The 20,320-nt window shown below is 47.2% G+C and overlaps 1 long non-coding RNA gene across 1 annotated transcript; it reads right to left on the minus strand.

Moving 5' to 3' along the window:
- Positions 1-267: 267 nt before the first annotated feature.
- LOC121002117 lies at positions 268-19,200 on the minus strand. The gene is made up of 4 exons (XR_005779223.1): positions 18,993-19,200; positions 8,206-8,208; positions 882-894; positions 268-278 (listed from the first exon to the last, which is right to left on the minus strand). It is a non-coding gene; the product is annotated as an uncharacterized LOC121002117 (long non-coding RNA).
- Between the last annotated feature and the right edge of the window lie 1,120 nt (positions 19,201-20,320).

Raw genomic sequence — 20,320 nt, forward strand, 5'->3', positions numbered from 1 at the left:
AACCTGAAGTAGATTGCGCTTTAATATACGTACACTGCTGAGTATTGAAGGATGGATTCCACTTAAGGCTCCACTGAGCGCTGTACAGTCAGAAGCTCCATCACACATCTCTCTCCTGCCTGTACCAGCGCTGCTCCACTAAAACCTGGAATAGATGTGTAATGCCAGGGTTTAGAGGAGCACAAGGCTCCTGTTCAGATAATAGCCTGTACTGATATGTAGGCTATTAGCAGAGAGGAGCGGTGCAAGTGCAGGAGCTTACATAAGACATCGTTCTCCTGCTCGTGCCCACTCTGCTAAAGCCTGACATAGCGCATATATGCCAGTCTTTACTGGAGCAGTGCTGGTACAGACAGGAGAGCGATTTGCTATGGAGCTCCTGACTGTACAGCACTCAGTGTGGCAGCAGAGGAATCCATACTCCCATATACAGCAGTGTATAGGAGTAGGGATTCTAAAGCGCAATTGGCACCTGAACTTCAGTTGCCTATTTTACTAGGGGGGAAAAAAAGTAATTAATTAAAGTATATTTTAAAAATTATTGTCAACACATTTAGAACAGGTTTTAAAGTTATTTTGGACACTTTACACTTTAAAAAAAGGTATTTCTGTCCTCTAGATGGTTTTTATCCCAGGGTTGCTTTCATGGGCAATTGAAATATTTTAATTAACAGAATGCAGCATCTACACTGGCAAAGAAATTAAAAACTTACCATTATAAATGATGAGGGATCAGTACACGCTTGGAGGTGCATAATATCTAGAGTGGGTGATTTGCTATTGATTTTGATAATACGTACAAAAGATTTCTACTATTGTGAAGATCAATAAGTATTTATGAAAGAAGATGCTGACATTCTCGGAATAGATGTCTGGTCAACATAGAGTTCAGTTCTTAACAACAGTGAATGTGTTCGGGATTACTTGGATTATGAGAATAAAAAAAGGCTACCAAAAAGAATGAAAATTGTAAGAAAAGAAAAGGTTGTACAAAGAATATTGGAAACTTTGATATAAATATTAGCGTTCAAGACTTACAAGTAATATAGCTGAAGCTGAAGAATTAATGAATAATTGACTCTTTTGACTGAAATAAATTAAAGTGTACAGGACCAATACTAACTTCTTGTTCATGACACTTATTTGAGGTTATATACTTGGCTAATATTTTGCCTATATTGAATTGTGTATTTGAACTATGTAGCTTTACATAGGTCCAAAGGGGAGAACAAAACATTTGGCTTAATGTCCATGACATTTATCAAGCATGAAGAGCTATCAATGGGAAAAATAATTCATGATTTTAATAGCTGTCAACTCTCCGTTCTAAAATGCAATCACAATAAACCATTTTCTGAAATCAACGTCTTTGAGTAATTTTCTGTGTTTTTGACCACTGGGAATCGTTAACCAAGATGTATATTGCAATATTGCTCTCAAGAAAAATGTTAAAAAATGGGTTAGATCTGATCTAGAAGGCTCCTTTCAGAAACCTCAGGAACATAAACACCTTCATTAGGTTTCTCGGGAAGAAATCATTACATATAATGGCAAGAGGACTGTGATCCAGATTCCCAAAAGGGCTCAATAAACCAGACAAGGCTTGACCAGAGCAGGAAAGGTTTATAGTATAGATGTCAATTCCCCTCTGGATTTATTTCTTTGGACAATCAAAAACACCATGCAGGCAGAATTGAAGCATTTCTGACCTTAGTGTGCCACTTATTTCATCCTTACTTAGAAGATTTATTTTCTGAGAGACTGCTGTTCTAATCATGCCATTATCCAACATAAAATCTGCTGGAGAACAGCTGAGTTTTGAAAACATGTTTTCCATGTGAGAGCTTTCATTCAAATGTGCAGCAAAGTGACACCAATTATAAAGCAACCATTTCCAACACACTGCGCTACCAAGCTAATTGAAGGGGCTACGCTGTATTATGACATCTCAGTGGCATAATACAGAAGTATCATTCAGAGCTGTCAAAACAAACAAACTCTTTTGGCAACTTCAAATGCACAAACAAGCACAGCAAATTACTGCTTATAGACTTTAATCTAATAGTCATCAGCATTTGAGTGCAATAGACAAACACAATGAGGACAATCAGTTACCTGTGACTATAAGAGACAAATATAAGTGCAATAAATAACAGTGTGCACCAAATATAAAATATATTTATCTCAGTTAGCAAAATGGCATAATACACATACACAATATTTGATAAAAAAAAGACTTGTAATGATGGCAGTTCATGGTTTTCGGCACCTCCTTGATCTTGGCGGGCATGGCCACAGGGAATTCACAAGCCTCCCGCAGCACTGTCTCACTGGCACTCAGTGTCTGCCTCTGTTGTGTGTCTACTTTGGTTCCACACTGAATCCTGTCTGCTAGTTCCTCCTTACTTAGCGAACACGTATCCTCTCTCCAGCTATCAATGGGCTATCTCACGGCCAAATCTGTCCCCAGTCAATTATATTATGTCCTGTGCTATTTAAGATGTATTCCCCTGTGTGCAATAAGTCCTAGCTTGTCTAATCTGGCAAAGGTGAGCTATTATTTTGTTTTGTTTTCCTGTGCTTGACCTCTGTCTGTTTTGACCCTGCCTAACCCGACTATTGCCTGATTCTCATATTTACCGTGTGCTGCCTTCCCTGACTTATTTCCTGAAAACCAGGTTGAAAGTACTCTACCTGTCCACTGACTACACTCTAGCCTGTCACTAGAGTTGACCAAACCGGAACTGGAAAGTTCGGATTCGTAACGAAATTTTGGATTTTTGGACCCCGAACCCGATCATTTCAGTAAAAGTTTGGGGTCGGGTTCGGTGTTCGGCGATTTTATGGCGCTTTTTGAAAGGCTGCAGAGCAGCCAATCAACAAGCGTTTAACCCTGTGCCCTTGGAAGCCATCGCAGCCATGCCTACTAATGGTATGGCTGTGATTGGCCAGTGCAGCATGTGACCCAGCCTCTATATAAGCTGGAGTCACGTAGCGCTGCACGTCACTCTGTTGTTACTAGTGTAGGCAGAGGATGCTGCTGCTGTGAGGGAGAGAATAGGAAAGAATCTTTAATCAGAAGTGCTTGTTAACTCAGCGATCTACCTAGATTTAGTTTTGTGGGTGCAGTGCACAATCTTTTTACCCTGCCCTGAGCCCGGTGACACAGAAAAAGAACTTTTATCCGTCTGTTAGTTAGGAGTGTGGCGGTGGCCATTTTATGCAAGCTCAGTGCACCAGCACAGAAAATTTGCTTTTGTGACATTCAAATCCTAGCTTGAAATACTGCAATAATAATCTGGGTTTACAAAAACAGCCATTTTTGGCAATATCTTACATCTGGTGCCTTTGCAGCATTTGTCAGTGTGCAATCTAAGCTAGAAATACAGCAATAATTTTCTGGGTTTTAAAAAACACCCTTTTTGGACAAAATACTAAATTTTACAGCCCTTGCTGCATCTGTAAGTGTGAAATTCAAGCGTTATATACTGCTGTCATATTCTCTTATTCAAAAAAACACCCTTTTTGGGCAAAATACTTAATTTGTGGCCTTGTCTGCATCTGCCAGTGTGAAATTCAAGCGTTATATACTTCTGTCATATTCTGTTAGTAAAAAAACACCCATTTTGGGCAAAATACATAATATTGCAGCCTTTGCTGCATCTGTGATTGTTAAAAACAAGCTTGAAATAATTCAATAATTTTCTGGGTTTTAAAAAACACCCATTTTTGGCAATACACTCCATCTTGGGCCTCTGCCGCATTAGTCAGTGTGCAATTTAAGCTAGAAATACAGCTATAATTTTCTGGGTTTTAAAAAACACCCTTTTTGGGCAAAATACTAAATTTTACAGCCCTTGCTGCATCTGTACGTGTGAAATTCAAGCGTTATATACGGCTGTCATATTCTGTTATTCAAAAAAACACCCTTTTTGGGCAAAATACTTAATTTGTGGCCTTGTCTGCATCTGCCAGTGTGAAATTCAAGCGTTATATACTGCTGTCATATTCTGTTAGTAAAAAAACCACCCATTTTTGGCAAAATACATAATATTGCAGCCTTTGCTGCATCTGTGATTGTTAAAAACAAGCTTGAAATAATTCAATAATTTTCTGGGTTCTAAAAAACACCCATTTTTGGCAATACACTCCATCTTGGGCCTCTGCCGCATTAGTCAGTGTGCAATTTAAGCTAGAAATACAGCTATAATTTTCTGGGTTTTAAAAAACACCCTTTTTGGGCAAAATACTAAATTTTACAGCCTTTGCTGCATCTGTACGTGTGAAATTCAAGCGTTATATACTGCTGTCATATTCTGATATTCAAAAAAACACCCATTTTGGGCAAAGTACTTAATATTGCAGCCTTTGCTGCATCTGTGATTGTTAAAAACAAGCTTGAAATACTTCAATAATTTTCTGGGTTTTAAAAAACACCCATTTTTAGCAATACCCTCCATCTGGGGCCTGTGCCGCATTAGTCAGTGTGCAATTTAAGCTAGAAATAGAGCTATAATTTTCTGGGTTTTAAAAAACACCCATTTTGGGCAAAATACTTAATTTGCAGCCTTGTCTGCATCTGTCAGTGTGAAATTCAAGCGTTATATACTGCTGTCATATTCTGTTATTCAAAAAACACCCTTTTTGGGCAAAGTACTTAATATTGCAGCCTTTGCTACATCTGTTATTGTTAAAACAAGCTTTAAATACTTCAATAATTTTCTGGGTTTTAAAAAACACCAATTTTGGGCAAAATGCCTAATTTGCGGCCTTGTCTGCATCTGTCAGTGTGAGATACACGCTTTAGATACTGCTGTGCTATTCTGGTATTAAAAAAAACACCTATTTTGGGCAAAATACTTAATTTGCGGCCTTGTCTGCATCTGTACGTGTGAGATACACCCTTTAGATACTGTTGTTCTAGTCTGCTATAAAAAAAAACACCCATTTTGTGCAAAAATCTTAATTTGCGGCTTTGTTTGCATCTGTACGTGTGAGATACACGCTTTAGATACTGCTGTGATATTCTGGCAGTGGCGTAGGGATCGCCATAGCAACCATAGCAGTGGCTATGGGGCCCTACGCTACTGGGGGCCCGTCCGGGCCGCCTTCTGTTGATTTTAATTTAAAAATTTTTTTATTTACACACACTACACACAGGCAGCCAGGCCCGAGCCGCGGACCACCCGCCCACTACACTAGACTAGTGTAGTGGGCGGGGTGCGGGCGGTCCGTGGCTCGGGCCTGGCTGGGGAGAAGGAGTCAGGACTGGAGCAGGGCGCATGCAGGGCCGGGCCGACACAGAGGCTGGGGAGGGGGAGGCTTCAGCCAGGCCACTGAGTAACTCAGAAGATACGATGGTATATTCTAACCCCCAGGGCGTTCCCATGGTGACGGGGACGCTTGCCTGGGGGTTAGAATATACCATCGGATCTGAGTTTTCACGCTCTCAGTGAGATTGTGAAAACTCAAATCCGATGGTATATTCTAACCCCCAGGCGTTCCCATGGTGACAGGGACGCTTGCCTGGGGGTTAGAATATACAGGGCCACGCCGCTCACAGGAGTACATTTATAAACTAATCAGTAACTTTAACTTTAATCATCGACATTGCTGATCTCTTTACTTGGATACCTTACTCTGTCTTAGCTCCGGTAACAGCAGGCAGTGCGGGCGGGCAGCGCTCACTCACTGACGTCACGCGCCTGCTCCTCCCACTAGGCGGCGCATGCGCGTGACGTCAGTGAGTGAGCGCCGCCCGCCCGCACTGCCTGCTTTTACCGTTACCGGAGCTAAGACAGAGTAAGGTATCCAATCCAAGTAAAGAGATCAGCAATGATTAAAGTTAAAGTTACTGATTAGTTTATAAATGTACTCTGTGAGCGTCGGGGAGGGGGATCTGTGGATGTTACTGTTTAGGGAAGGGAGATCTGTGGATGGCACTGTTTAGGGGGGATCTGTGGATGGCACTGTTTAGGGGAGGGGGATCTGTTGATGGCACTATTTAGGGGAGGGGGATCTGTGGATGGCACTTTTTAGGGGAGGGGGATCTGTGGATGGCACTGTTTAGGGGAGGGAGATCTGTGGATGGCACTATTTAGGGGAGGGGGATCTGTGGATGGCACTGTTTAGGGGAGAGGGATCTGTGGATGGCACTATTTAGGGGAGAGGGATCTGTGGATGGCACTGTTTAGGGGAGGGGGATCTGTGGATGGCACTGTTTAGTGGAGAGGGATCTGTGGATGGCAGTGGCACTATTTAGGGGAGGGGGATCTGTGGATGGCACTGTTTAGGGGAGGGGGATCTGTGGATGGCACTGTTTAGGGGAGGGGGATCTGTGGATGGCACTGTTTAGGGGAGAGGGATCTGTGGATGGCAGTGGCACTATTTAGGGGAGGGGGATCTGTGGATGGCACTATTTAGGGGAGGGGGATCTGTGGATGGCACTATTTAGGGGAGGGGGATCTGTGGATGGCACTGTTTAGGGGAGGGGGATCTGTGGATGGCACTGTTTAGGGGAGGGGGATCTGTGGATGGCACTGTTTAGGGGAGGGGAATCTGTGGATGGCACTGTTTAGGGGAGGGGGATCTGTGGATGGCACTGTTTAGGGGAGGGGGATCTGTGGATGGCACTGTTTAGGGGAGGGGGATCTGTGGATGGCACTGTTTAGGGGAGGGGGATCTGTGGATGGCACTGTTTAGGGGAGAGGGATCTGTGGATGGCACTATTTAGGGGAGGGGGATCTGTGGATGGCACTGTTTAGGGGAGAGGGATCTGTGGATGGCAGTGGCACTATTTAGGGGAGGGGGATCTGTGGATGGCACTATTTAGGGGAGGGGGATCTGTGGATGGCACTGTTTAGGGGAGGGGGATCTGTGGATGGCACTGTTTAGGGGAGGGGGATCTGTGGATGGCACTATTTAGGGGAGGGGGATCTGTGGATGGCACTGTTTAGGGGAGGGGGATCTGTGGATGGCACTATTTAGGGGGGGGGATCTGTGGATGGCACTGTTTAGGGGAGGGGGATCTGTGGATGGCACTGTTTAGGGGAGGGGGATCTGTGGAGGGCACTGTTTAGTGGAGGGGGATCTGTGGATGGCACTGTTTAGGGGAGGGGGATCTGTGGATGGCACATAGGAGGGGGTGGGGTTTATAGAGAAATGGGTTTGGCCTTGACAGGAAGGGGTGGGTCAAATTTATATTAGGGGGGTGCCCGAGTTTAGTCTCGCCTAGGGCAGCACAAAACCAAGATACACCACTGCACTGACCACGTCACTGCTGCTGCCGCGCCTGCCTGGCTGCCGGCCGCGCAGGAGGACGGAGCACTTGGCACTGACTTACGTGCTCCCTCCCCACTCCGCCTCCTGGCTCGGCCGCTCCGCTGCTCTGGTCTCTGCTCAATCGCTTGCCTGACTGGGTGGGAGCTCTGGAAGGGGTGGTGGGAGGCCCGATAGATATGTGGGGGGGCCCATTAAATATTTTTGCTATGGGGCCCATGCATTTCTAGCTACGCACCTGTATTCTGCTATAAAAAAAAACCTAATTTTGTGCAAAAATCTTAATTTGCGGCCTTGTCTGCATCTGTACGTGTAAGATACACGCTTTAGATACTGCTGTGCTATTCTGGTATTAAAAAAACACCCATTTTGGGCAAAAATCTTAATTTGCGACCTTGTCTGCATCTGTACGTGGAAGATACACCCTTTAGATGCTGTTGTTCTATTCTGCTATTAAAAAAACACCTATTTAGTGCAAAAAACTTAATTTTGCAGCCTTTGCTGCATCTGTCATTCTTATATACACGCATTAGATACTGTTGTTCTATTCTGTTATTAAAAAAACACCCATTTTGGCCAAGATCTTAAATTTGAGAAATATGAGGAGAGCGTCAAATAAGGGACGTGGCCCCGGTCGTGGTGCTGCTGGTGGAGCTCCTGTTGCAGGGAGAGGACGTGGTCGATCTGTGCCAGCTACACGCACAAGTGAAACACCTTCCTCAGGTGTGAGTAGGCAACAGAACCTTCAGCGGTATTTAGTCAGGCCAACTGCGGCTCTACGAATAGTGAGGCCAGAACAAGTACAGGCGATAGTAAATTGGGTTGCTGACAGTGCCTCCAGTTCCGTCAAATTGTCTCCCACGCAGTCTCCTGCTGAAAGATCAGAGTTGGCACCTGCAGCCGATGCCCATCAGTCTTTCACCTCACCCCCTTGCAAATCAGCCAAGCAGTCTGAGCCCCAAGTCATGCAGCAGTCTCTTCTGCTTTTTGATGACTCTGTTAGCAGGGTTTCCCAGGGCCATCCACTTAGCCCTGCCCCAGAAGTGGAAGAGATTGAGTGCACTGATGCCCAGCCACTTATGCTTCAAGATGAGTACATGGGAGGTCCATCGCAGCACGGATGATGACGAAACACAGGTGCCAACTGTTGTGGCTTTCGAAAGTGTGCAGACCGACAAGGAGGGCAGGGGTGAAGACTGGGTGGAAGATGATGTAGAGGACGATGAGGTCCTCGACCCCACATGGAATCAAGGTCTTGCGAGTGACCTATGTAGTTGGGAGGAAGAGGTGGTGGTCGCACAGAGCCACAAGCATAGCAGAAGAGGGAGCAGGGTGCAAAAGCGGAGCGGCCATCCCCTACACAGTACGCCTGCTACTGCCCACCGCAGCAAGGAACCGAGCACACCAAAGCCAGCTCCAAGGAGTTCCCTGACGTGGCAGTTCTTCAGACAATGTGCTGACGACAAGACACGAGTGGTTTGCACGCTGTGCAATCAGAGCCTGAAGCGAGGCATAAACGTTCTCAACCTAAGCACAACCTGCATGACCAGGCATCTAAGTGCAAAGCACGAGCTGCATTGGAGTAGACACCTCAAAAACCAAGAAAGGTCTCTGGCTCCTCCTGCTTTCTCTTCTGCTGCAGTCTCGGCCTCTTCATCCACCTCTGGAGTGACAGTGCCACCTGCAACACCGGAAACAGAAGATCTGTCAGCAACACCACCATCTGGGTCACCAAGCATCTCCACAATGTCCCACGGAAGCGTTCAGCTCTCCATCTCCCAAACACTGGAGCGGAAGAGGAAGTACCCCCCTACCCACCCGCGATCCCTGGCCCTGAATGGCAGCATTTCAAAATTACTGGCCTTTGAAATGCTGTCATTCCGTCTGGTGGAGATGGAGAGTTTTAAAAGCCTTATGGTGGTGGCTGTCCCACAGTACGTCATGCCCAGCCGCCACTACTTTTCCAGGTGTGCCATCCCTTCCCTGCACAACCAAGTGGGGGACAAAATCAGGTATGCACTGCGCAACGCCATCTGTGGCAAGGTGCACCTCACTACGGATACATGGACCAGTAAGCATGGTCAGGGACATTATATCTTCATAACAGCACATTGGGTAAATGCAGTGGCGGCTGGGCCTGAGGCGGATAGCAGTTTGGCGCATGTCCTTCCACCACCGAGGATTGCAGGGCACTTCAGTTTGCCTCCTGTTGCTTCCTCCTCCTACTCCACTTCCTCATCCTCTACCGGCTCCTCATCCGGTCAGCGTTACACCTTCACCACCAACTTAAGCACAGCCAGGGGTAAACGACAGCAAGCAATTTTAAAACGTATCTGTTTGGGGGACAAACCCCACACCGCGCAGGAGCTGTGGACGGGCCTAGAACAACAGACCGATGAGTGTTTGGTGCCAGTGAGCCTCAAGCCAGGTCTGGTGGTGTGCAATAATGGGCAAAATCTCTCAGCAGCTCTGGGACTAGCCGGTTTGACGCACATCCCTTGCCTGGCGCATGTGCTGATTTTAATGGTGCAGAGATTCCTTAAAAATTACCCCGATATGTCATAGCTGCTGCATAAAACGCGGGCCGTCTGTGCGTGCTTTCGGCGTTCTCACCCTGCTGCTGCTTGCCTGTCAGCGCTGCAGCGTAACTTCGGCTTTCCCGCTCATCGCCTCATATGTCAAGTGCCCACAAGGTGGAACTCCACCTTGCACATGCTGGCCAGACTGTGCGAGCAGCAGCAGGCGATAGTGGAGTTTCAGCTGCAGCACGCACGGGTGAGTCGCTCGGCGGAACAGCACCACTTCACCACCAATGACTGGGCCTCCATGCAAGACCTGTGTGCCTTGTTGCACTGTTTCAAGTACTCCACCAACATGGCCAGTGCCGATAACACCATTCTCAGCGTTACTATCCCACTTCTATGCCTCCTTGAAAAAACGCTGCTGGCGATTAAGGAAGAGGATGTGGCACAGAAGGAGGAGGAAGAGGGATCATTTCATAGGGTTTCCGGCCAGTCATTCACAATTGGCTCCGAGGGTGGGTACCTGCACCCACAAACACCAGGTACACAATTGTCCAGCCAGGACACAGTTCTGGAGGATGACGAGGTGGAGGATGATGAGATGGAGGATGAGGAGGAGATGGAGGAGGAGGAACCATGTTCACAGCAGGGTGGCACCCAGACCAGCTTATGGCCATCACTGGTGCGTGGCTGGGGGGATACAGAGGACACAGACGATACACCTCCCAAAGAGGACTGTCACGGACCAGAGTGGGGAAACCCTCATCCGTGCGATGTTATGGAATTGGGTAGCTGCTAGGCCAGGACCACAGGATCAGGGAGCAGGTCACCTCCTATCGCGTCCCTAATACTGACCCTGACTCCTAACTGTATGAGCCGACCCAGATGGTAGGAGGGCTCATACTCTGGAACCTAGGGTCCCTACTATCCCTCAGGAAAAGCCCTGTACAAGGAGCAGGGTAAGACGACCTGTTCCTCCAAGACACGGACGAACAGGAGTCTCACTGGCCAAGCTGCAAGGAAGGGGGATCATATACAGACATATGGATATGGCAGGTGAACTGCACCAGTTCCAAACCTATCTGCCACAGCCTCGCTGACTGGAACTCATGCACCAGTACTGCTGTCCACACAAACACTAAGGACACAGCACACACACATAAAACACACAGGTAACCAGGACATCCATAGCTGCAATAAACATAAAAAGGATAACAACATCAACTTAACATCATGCATAACTTTTATGACCACAAGGGTGGCCCTCACTGGACAGATGGTAAATGAACAGGGAGGATGACTCCAGCATAAAGCATGGCAGGAGTACCCCTCAGACTTCTGGCTTCCAGCAGGAGCTAAATAGCCCAAGCAGCCACACACACACACACACACACACACACACACCAGGAAAGGAGTTAACCCTTTCATCACCAGACAAGGTAAGTGTCACTTAAAGGAGAAGTGTACACAGAACAAACTCCCTAACACCAAACATAGAAAGTGAACACTTAAAATCACACGTTGCCAGAGGCAACCGCATGCCGTGACAGCGAGCCGCCTAGCCACCAGCTCCAGCTGCTACACTGCCAAACACACTATGTTGCCAACGGCAACCACACGTGAGGCAACAAACCCAGAGCCCTCACCTGTGGTTGACAACGTAGAACAAACCGCTGACAACTGCATGCGACCAAAGAGTCACGACCATAACCATGGTCGTGACAAGGACAGCTTTTCGTTGCCTCTGGGCAGCCTGGCAGACATGAGCGATTACATGCTGCAGTGTCTCCGCAACGACCGCCGCGTTGCCCACATTCTAACTTGGGCTGATTACTGGGTGGCCACGCTGCTGGATCCCCGTTACAAGGACAACGTACCGTCCTTAATTCCCTCACTGGAATGTGATCGTAAGATGTGCGAGTACAAGCGCACGCTGGGAGACGTGATGCTGGTGGCATTCCCACATGACAGCGGGGGCACAGTGGAAGCACAAGGTGAAGGCTGAGGAGGAGGAAGAGGTCGCCAACACAGCTGGGGCACCGCCAGCACCTCAGAAGGCAGGGTTAGCATGGCCGAAATGTGGAAAATCTTTGTCAGCACGCCACAACAACCAGCACCACCAGCTGATATGGAACGTCTTAGCAGGAGGCAGCATTTCAGCAACATGGTGGAGCAGTATGTGTGCACACGCCTACACGTACTGATCGACGGGTCTGCCCCCTTCAACTTCTGGGTCTCCAAATTGGGCACATTGCCTGAGCTTGCACTTTACGCCTTGGAGGGACTGCCCTGCTCTGCAGCCAGTGTATTATCTGAACGTGTGTTTAGCACAGCAGGGGGCGTTATCACAGACAAGCGCAGCCGCCTGTCCACAGCCAATGTAGACAACCTCACGTTCATTAAAATGAACCAGGCATGGATCCCACAGGACTTGTCCGTACCTTGTGCAGAAAAGACATGTATACTGGCCTTAACCAGCCATTGTTATACTACAGCGCAATTGCTCATTCTTGTATTTTGGATATTTCACACTCTTTTGGAGTGTACCCTAATTTAATTTTTTTTTTTAAAATTTAAACCAAAAACCAGTGTTGGCTACCACGGCTGCTTCCACCTACACCTCTACGTCCACCGTTTCCTCAAACTCCTACTCCATATGGACCTCCACCTCATAAATCAAGTTTTTTTTATTTTATTTGTACGTATTTTATTTTATGTCATTTCACTAATTTGTCAGTTAAATTTTCTGGTGAAATTCAGCAATTTTTGGGCGTGATATTGTCACAGATGTAGTAGGGGAGAACACCAAAAGACAATAAGACAGAAGGGAAAAGACACTAGGCCTCACCGCTAGGGAAGGAAAAGGGTCACCACCTATGAAACCCTGCTCCTGGCCCTAACTCCTATCCGTATGGGCACCTCTCGATGGTAGAGATGCCCATACACAGAAACCTAGAAAACCCTGGTGGCCCTCAGATGCCCTAGACGTAATGACAGGGCAGAGACAACCCGCTCCTTCCCTGGTGAAGGAACCAGCGTCTCACTGAGGCCTAGTAAACAACAGAGGGGGGGGGAATACAAAACACATCAAGCGGAACACTTAACTTCTAAGGATGATGGATAATGGTTGATGGATGAATGCTCTCACCAGACGACTAGCATTAACATTGGTCGCTGGAACCCACATCCTCTCCTCTGGTCTGTACCCTCTCCAATGAACGAGATACTGGAGGGATCTCCGGAGAACTCGGGAGTACACAATCCTGCTAATCTAAAATTCCAAATTGCCGTCCACCATGACAGGAGCGGGAGGCAAGGAGGACAACTCAACAGGTTCAACACATTTCTTTAACAACGATTTATGAAATACGTTATGGATTTTTAATGCCTGAGGAAGTTTAAGACGGAAGGCTACAGGGTTAACAATGGAAGTGATCTTTTATGGACCAATAAATCTTGGTCCCAACTTCCAAGAAGGTACCTTAAGTTTAATGTTTCTTGTAGACAGCCACACAGAATCACCCACTCTCAGGTCCGGACCACTCATACGTCTCCTGTAAGCCGCACGCTTATACCTGTTGGCCTTCTTTTACAAGTTATTTTGGATTTTCCGCCAAATAGAAGACAAAGAAGAGGAAAATCGTTCATCCTCAGGAATGCCGGAATTATGAGCACCAGAAAATGTACCAAACTGTGGATGGAACCCATATGCCCCAAAAAACGGCGACTTATCAGTGGATTCCTGTCTACGGTTATTTATAGCAAACTCAGCTAACGACAAAAATGAAGACCACTCTTTCTGATTCTCTGAAACAAAACATCTCAAGTAAGTCTCCAGATTTTGATTAGTGCGCTCCGTCTGTCTGTTCGACTGAGGATGAAAAGCCGAAGAGAAGGACAATTGTACACCCAGACGAGTACAGAACGCTCTCCAGAATGTGGAAACAAACTGAGTCCCTCTATCGGACACCACATCAGAGGGAATGCCATGTAGTTTCACGATGTTGTCGACAAACACCTGTGCAAGAGTTTTAGCATTGGGTAGACTAGGTAATGCAATAAAGTGTGCCATTTTACTAAAACGATCGACAACCACCAGAATCACGGTCTTTCCTGAAGAATTCGGTAAATCCGTGATAAAATCCATGGACAAATGGGTCCAAGGTCTGGAAGGGATGGGCAATGGAAGCAGAGATCCAGAAGGCCGAGTATGTGTCACCTTAGCACGTGCACAGGTACCACAGGCTGACACATAGTCCTCAATACACTTACGCATCCCCGGCCACCAGAATCTGCGAGAGATGAGATCGATAGTCGATCTGCTCCCAGGGTGCCCAGCAAGCAACGTACAGTAATGTTCCTCGAACACCTTGTGACGTAATTCGGGGGGAACAAACAATTTCCCCTGAGGACAAGAGTCCGGAGCATCCTCCTGTGCCTCCAACACCCTGGCCTCGAGATCAGGATAAAGAGCGGAAATAACTACCCCTTCAGATAAAATGGGACTAGGGTCATTAGACTCACCCCCCCCCCCTTCCCCCAGGAAAGCTACGTGACAAAGCATCCGCCTTGACGTTCTTAACCCCAGGGCGGTAAGTGACGATGAAGCTAAATCTGGTGAAAAACAATGACCATCTGGCCTGCCTTGGGTTAAGTCGCTTAGCCGACTCCAAGTAGGCCAGATTCTTGTGATCCGTAATTACCGTAATAGGATGAATTGCTCCTTCCAACCAATGCCGCCATTCCTCGAACGCCAACTTAATGGCCAGCAATTCCCTATTCCCCACATCATAATTCCTTTCATCAGTCGAAAGTTTTTTAGAGAAAAATGCACATGCGCGCCATTTACTGGGTGAAGGACCCTGCGACAATATTGCTCCTACCCCAACCTCTGACGCGTCAACCTCAACAATAAATGGCTGAGACACGTCCGGTTGCACCAGAATAGAGGCTGAAGCAAAACAATCTTTCACAGCAGAAAAGGCCTGTAATGCCGCATGAGACCAGATAGAAATAGTAGCACCCTTCCTAGTCATGTCTGTTAAAGGTTTAACCACCGATGAATAGTTCAAGATAAATTTACGGTAGTAGTTGGTAAAACCCAAAAACCGCATAAGCGCTTTCAGATTTTCGGGTCGATCCCAGTCCAACACGGCACGGACCTTCTCAGGATCCATACAAAAACCTGAGGATGAGAGCAGGTAACCCAGAAATTGCACTTCCTGTACAGCAAATACACACTTTTCCATCTTGGTTAACCCAAAGGGCATGACCAGGTTTTCAAAATGACCCTCAGGGGTATTAAATGCGGTCTTCCACTCATCCCCCTCCTTGATCCTTACCAGATGATATGCCCCCCTCAGATCCAATTTAGAGAACACCTTGGCACCAACAATCTGACTAAACAAATCCGGAATAAAAGGAAGGGGGTAAGGATGACGGACGGTAATACGATTGAGCTCACAGAAGTCCAGACATGGTCACAGAGTACCATCCTTTTTCTTTACAAAGAAAAATCCAGCAGCCACTGGGGACTTGGATGGTCTAATATGTCCCTTTGCCAAACTCTCAGTGATATACTCTCGCACAGCCTTTATTACGGGTTCCAAAAGATTATACAACCAAGATTTGGGCAATTTAGCTCTGGGAATAAGATTGACGGGACAGTCATACTCCCGGTGCGGAGGCAACTCCTGATTACCACTCTCAGAAAACACATCAGAAAATTCAGAAATGAACGAGGGAACAGTTTTAGTGGTAACCATAGAGAACGATGCATTAAGACAGTTGTCCATGCAAAAATCACTCTACTCGAGAATCTGTCTCGCTTGCCAATCGATGTTAGGGTTATGTTTGCTTAACCATGGTAAGCCCAACACCAACGGAGCAGGCAGACCCTCCAACACATAACAGGAGATAGATTCCTGATGCAAATCACCCACTCTTAAATGAATGTCATTCACTACCTGCGACAGGCATTTTTAGGCGAGAGGTGCTGAGTCAATTGCAAAGACAGAAATACTATTCTCTAATGCATTAGTAGTCAACCCGTGAATGCGTACAAACTGTCCATCAATCAAGTTAACTCCTGCCCCACTGTTGATAAAAGCTTTGATTTTCACAGTTTTGGACTCTAGCGCCACCTCGGCTGACAGGAGAAAACGGGTACTACCAGTAAAAGACAAAAGTAGGTTTTCTTGCTGCCCACCCACACTACCAATAGTAATTTGGGGATTAAACTTTTTTTCCTTTGGTTTACACCTTGATGCTGCAAGTACGGACAAATATTCACAAAATGTCCCTCCTTGCCACAACAAAAGCAGACTCCTTTCACATGACCCAAGCTTTTGCCAGTAGTTCCAGGAGTAGCTCCTCCTAACTGCATAGGCTCATCACAAGGCACAACCACCCGAGTCTCTCCACCATAAGTTTCAAAGGAAGCAGTACCCTTATTTAACAGTACCTTCTGAAGGTGAGGACCCCTAGATCTCTCCCTCAGGCATCTATCAAGATGTACAGCAAGGGACATAGTTGCTTCCAATGACTCAGGATTTTCCTGAAAAGCCAATGCGTCCTGCAGTCTCTCAGAGAGACCCTGGCAGAATTGGCTACGGAGAGCAGAATCGTTCCACTCTGTATCCGTAGCCCATCTCCTAAATTCAGAGCAAAAGGTCTCCGCAGAACGTTCTCCCTGCCGCAAACCCCGTAACTTGGTCTCGGCCTGAGAGATCCGATCCAGGTCATCATAGATCAGACCCAAGGCTCTAAAGAATTCATCTACCGACCGGAGGGACGGTGATCCGGTCGGCAGAGAAAAAGCCCAAGATTGGGCGTCCTCTTTAAGTAATGAAATAATCATACCCACACGTTGACACTCATCACCAGAAGAGTATCGACGAAGCCTAAAGTATAATTTACATGACTCCCTGAACCGGATGAAATTGTCACTACCCTCGGAAAACCTGTCCGGGAGAGCTACCTTCGGTTCAGGGCAGGCCTGGAACCCACCACCGGAACCAGCAGCCTGTGGGCTCTGAATCTGCAAAACCATCGCACGGAGCTCTGCTACCTCCAAAGTCAGATTATGCATCTGTTCGACCAGTGCAGTCATAGCATCCATAGCTGCACAGATCAGAACAAAAGATGGCGATATGGGCTCTGGATAATGTCACGGATGTAGTAGGGGAGAACACCAAAAGACAACAAGACTGAAGGGAAAAGACACTACGCCTCACCGTTAGGGAAGGAAAATGGTCACCACCTATGAAACCCTGCTCCTGGCCCTAACACCTATCCGTATGGGCACCTCTCGATGGTAGAGATGCCCATACACAGGAACCTAGAAAACCCTGGTGGCCCTCAGATGCCCTAGACTTAATGACAGGGCAGACACAACCCGCTCCTCTCCTGGTGAAGGAACCAGCATCTCACTGAGGCCTAGTAAACAACAGAGGGGGGGGGGGGAATACAAAACACATCAAGCGGAACACTTAACTTCTAAGGATGATGGATGATGGATGATCAGGACTTCAACTAGAACCACACTCCAGCTCTTCCAACACCAAATGAAGCTGTCAGATCACTAATGAGCAGATAATCTTTCAGACCTTCTCAAACCTGTCACCAGTGTGACAGATATACCACTGCTAATTTGTCTGTTATATTTTCGGGTGAAATTCACCAATTTTTGGGTGTGATATACCACTGCTCTACCTAGTAGACAGGTAAAAAAAAAATCACTAATTTGTCTGTTACATTTTCGGGTTAAATTCCCAAATTTTTGGGTGTGATATACCAATGTTACAACTAGCAGACAGGTTAAAAAAAAATCACTAATTTGTCTGTTACATTTTCGGGTGAAATTCACCAATTTTTGGTTGTGATATACCACTGCTCTACCTAGTAGACAGGTAAAAAAAAAAAACACTAATTTGTCTTTTACATTTTCGGGTGAAATTCACCAATTTTTGGCTGTCATATACCACTGCTCTACCTAGTAGACAGGTAAAAAAAATCACTAATTTGTCTGTTACTTTTTTGGGTGAAATTCACCAATTTTTGGCTGTGATATACCACTGCTATACCTAGTAAACAGGTAAAAAAATCGCTAATTTTCGGGTGCAATTCACCAATTTTTGGGTGTGATATACCACTGCTATACCTAGTAGACAGGTAAAAAAAAAAAAACACTAATTTGTCTTTTACATTTTCGGGTGAAATTCACCAATTTTTGGCTGTCATATACCACTGCTATACCTATTAGACAGGTAAAAAAATATTCAAAAAATTTGTCTGTTACATTTTCGGGTGAAATTCACCAATTTTTGGTTCCCTTACGTCCTACCAGCAGCACAGATGGGGTTAACTGCCCCTGTGGACTGGTAGGACCGGCGGAATTTTAATGAGCCCAAGAACCAATAAACGATCTTCAGCTCCCTGAAAGGGAGGAGATCACCCCCCAGCCCACCGTGTTTTTTTCTGTCCTCTGGACAGGTGGACTGGCGTGTCGCTCCCCCTCAGGGAGCTGAAGAGTGCTTAGGGGCTCTTTTTTTCCTTAAGCTAAAGCATCGCTTTTTCTTGGTCTCAGTGCCTTTATTTTAGGCCTGATCGCGGCGATCTTTGTCTGGGGTACCGTTGGGGAGGGGGGTGTCCCCTCCCCTCTTCTTTCATCTCAGTATGCGGTGTCCCGTCTCCCCACTACCGCATGTGTGCGGCGCTATGGGCGCCGCCATCTTCCGGAAGTGACGCGCACTAGGTGCGCTACGTCACTTCTGGTTTTCCGGAGCGATGCGGTGAGGTTTAAAAACTCACCATTTCTATTAAACTGTCTCCCTATAAAGACATCCTGGGATCCAGGATTAATCTGGGGAGACATTTAGGACAAGCTGAGCCAGTATAGGCTCTGTTATCTCTCTGGGCTAATTACGATTAAGGACCCGCCCAGGGGGCGGGGCTTTCTCCTTTTAAGCGCCCAGAGCCTATCAGATCAGTGCTCTGGTTGCGTCGCTTTCACAAGTTAGCTCCAGAGTTCCCTGTGCCTTGAGATATTCTTGAGTATTGCTTGGCTTGGGTTTTGTTGTTCCTCTTTTCACAGCTCTAATTTCTTCTAGTGCTGGTGGGCCCCCTTAAGGTCTTGTTTCTCCACCTCCAGGTATTGTAGGTGTTATGACATGTTTTTTTCTTTTCAATTACAGACTATGGCTTCCCCTAAGGATCCAGATCAGCGGAAGACTGGGGCCAAGAGGAAGCATTTGGCGTGTTCCGAATGTAACACACCCTTAGATGACAGCTGTCCTTACTCCAGATGTGAGAGTTGTCGCACGGCATCCACGGAACCCACGATGCAGGAAATGTTCCAGTGGACAAAGACATACGTGGATGATGCCATTAAGGGAGTGGTACAGCTGCTTAATGAGAGGTTACCAGGTCCCTCTCAGACTCCCATGGAGGTGGTCGCACCGGTCGAAAGACCTACCCCCTGTTCTGTGGGGTCTTCTTCTTCTGAAGAAGAATTTACTTCTTGCTTTTTCCCTCCAGAAAAGACGCAGAAGTTACTCAAGTCCATCAGGTCGGGGGACCAGGATGTTGACATGGGGGAGTCTTCCGATCCCGCCAGACGGACACAGCGTGTCTTTAGAGCGGATGAGACCCTCCTCTCTGTGATGCGCACAGAGTGGAGAAAGCCTGAGAAAGGTCCAGTGCTCACCAGAAAATTCAAACTCATGTACCCGATGGCTAAACCCTTGGTGGAATCGTGGGGTTCCGTTCCCAAGGTGGACATGGCTATAGCCAAGTTGTCCCGGCGCACTCTAGTCCCTGCAGACGATGGGTCTAGTCTGCAGGACCCTCTAGACCGGAGGGCAGAGTGCACCCTTAGAAGGAGTTACGCGGCGGCTGCTGCCTCCGCATCAACTTCAATTGCGGCCACGGAGGTAGCCGCCTATTTACGCTCCAAGCTCAACCAAATCCAGACGGACGTGGATCAGAGCGTATCAAGAGATGACATCCTGGCAGCCTTCAAGTCAGCCAATCTGGCTATGGACTTTCTGGTCGATTCCACCCAGATGCAGCTGAAGCTGGCCGCCAAAACTATGGCCCTAGTTTCAGCTGCCCGCAGACCACTTTGGCTGAAACCGTGGATCGCGGACAACGCGTCCAAGTTCAACCTTTGTGGGCTCCCCTTCGAACCGGATAGGCTATTCGGGTCCGAATTGGACAAGATAATGGAGGGGCTCTCCGATAAAAAGGGGAAGAGCCTCCCCCAGCAGCCCTTTCGGGGACGCCCCAGACAGGAGAAGAAAGGCGGAGGTCGTCCAGGGCAGCAGTCTAGGCGCAGAGATTGGGGGGGGCCGTCTCGTAAATATTCGAGACGCTCCCGCAAACCCACCAGGGAGGCAAAACCCTCCTGCTTATGGGCCTCCTCGAGGCTCTTGGATAAGCCCTGCTGCCCCTGCAGTGTCTCCTCTAGATTTTCCCGTACCCCTCCCCCAGATTCCCGTGGGGGGCCGTCTTACCCATTT

Source organism: Bufo bufo, chromosome 5, assembly GCF_905171765.1.
Source record: "Bufo bufo chromosome 5, aBufBuf1.1, whole genome shotgun sequence".
NCBI classification, from domain to species: Eukaryota; Metazoa; Chordata; class Amphibia; order Anura; family Bufonidae; genus Bufo; species Bufo bufo.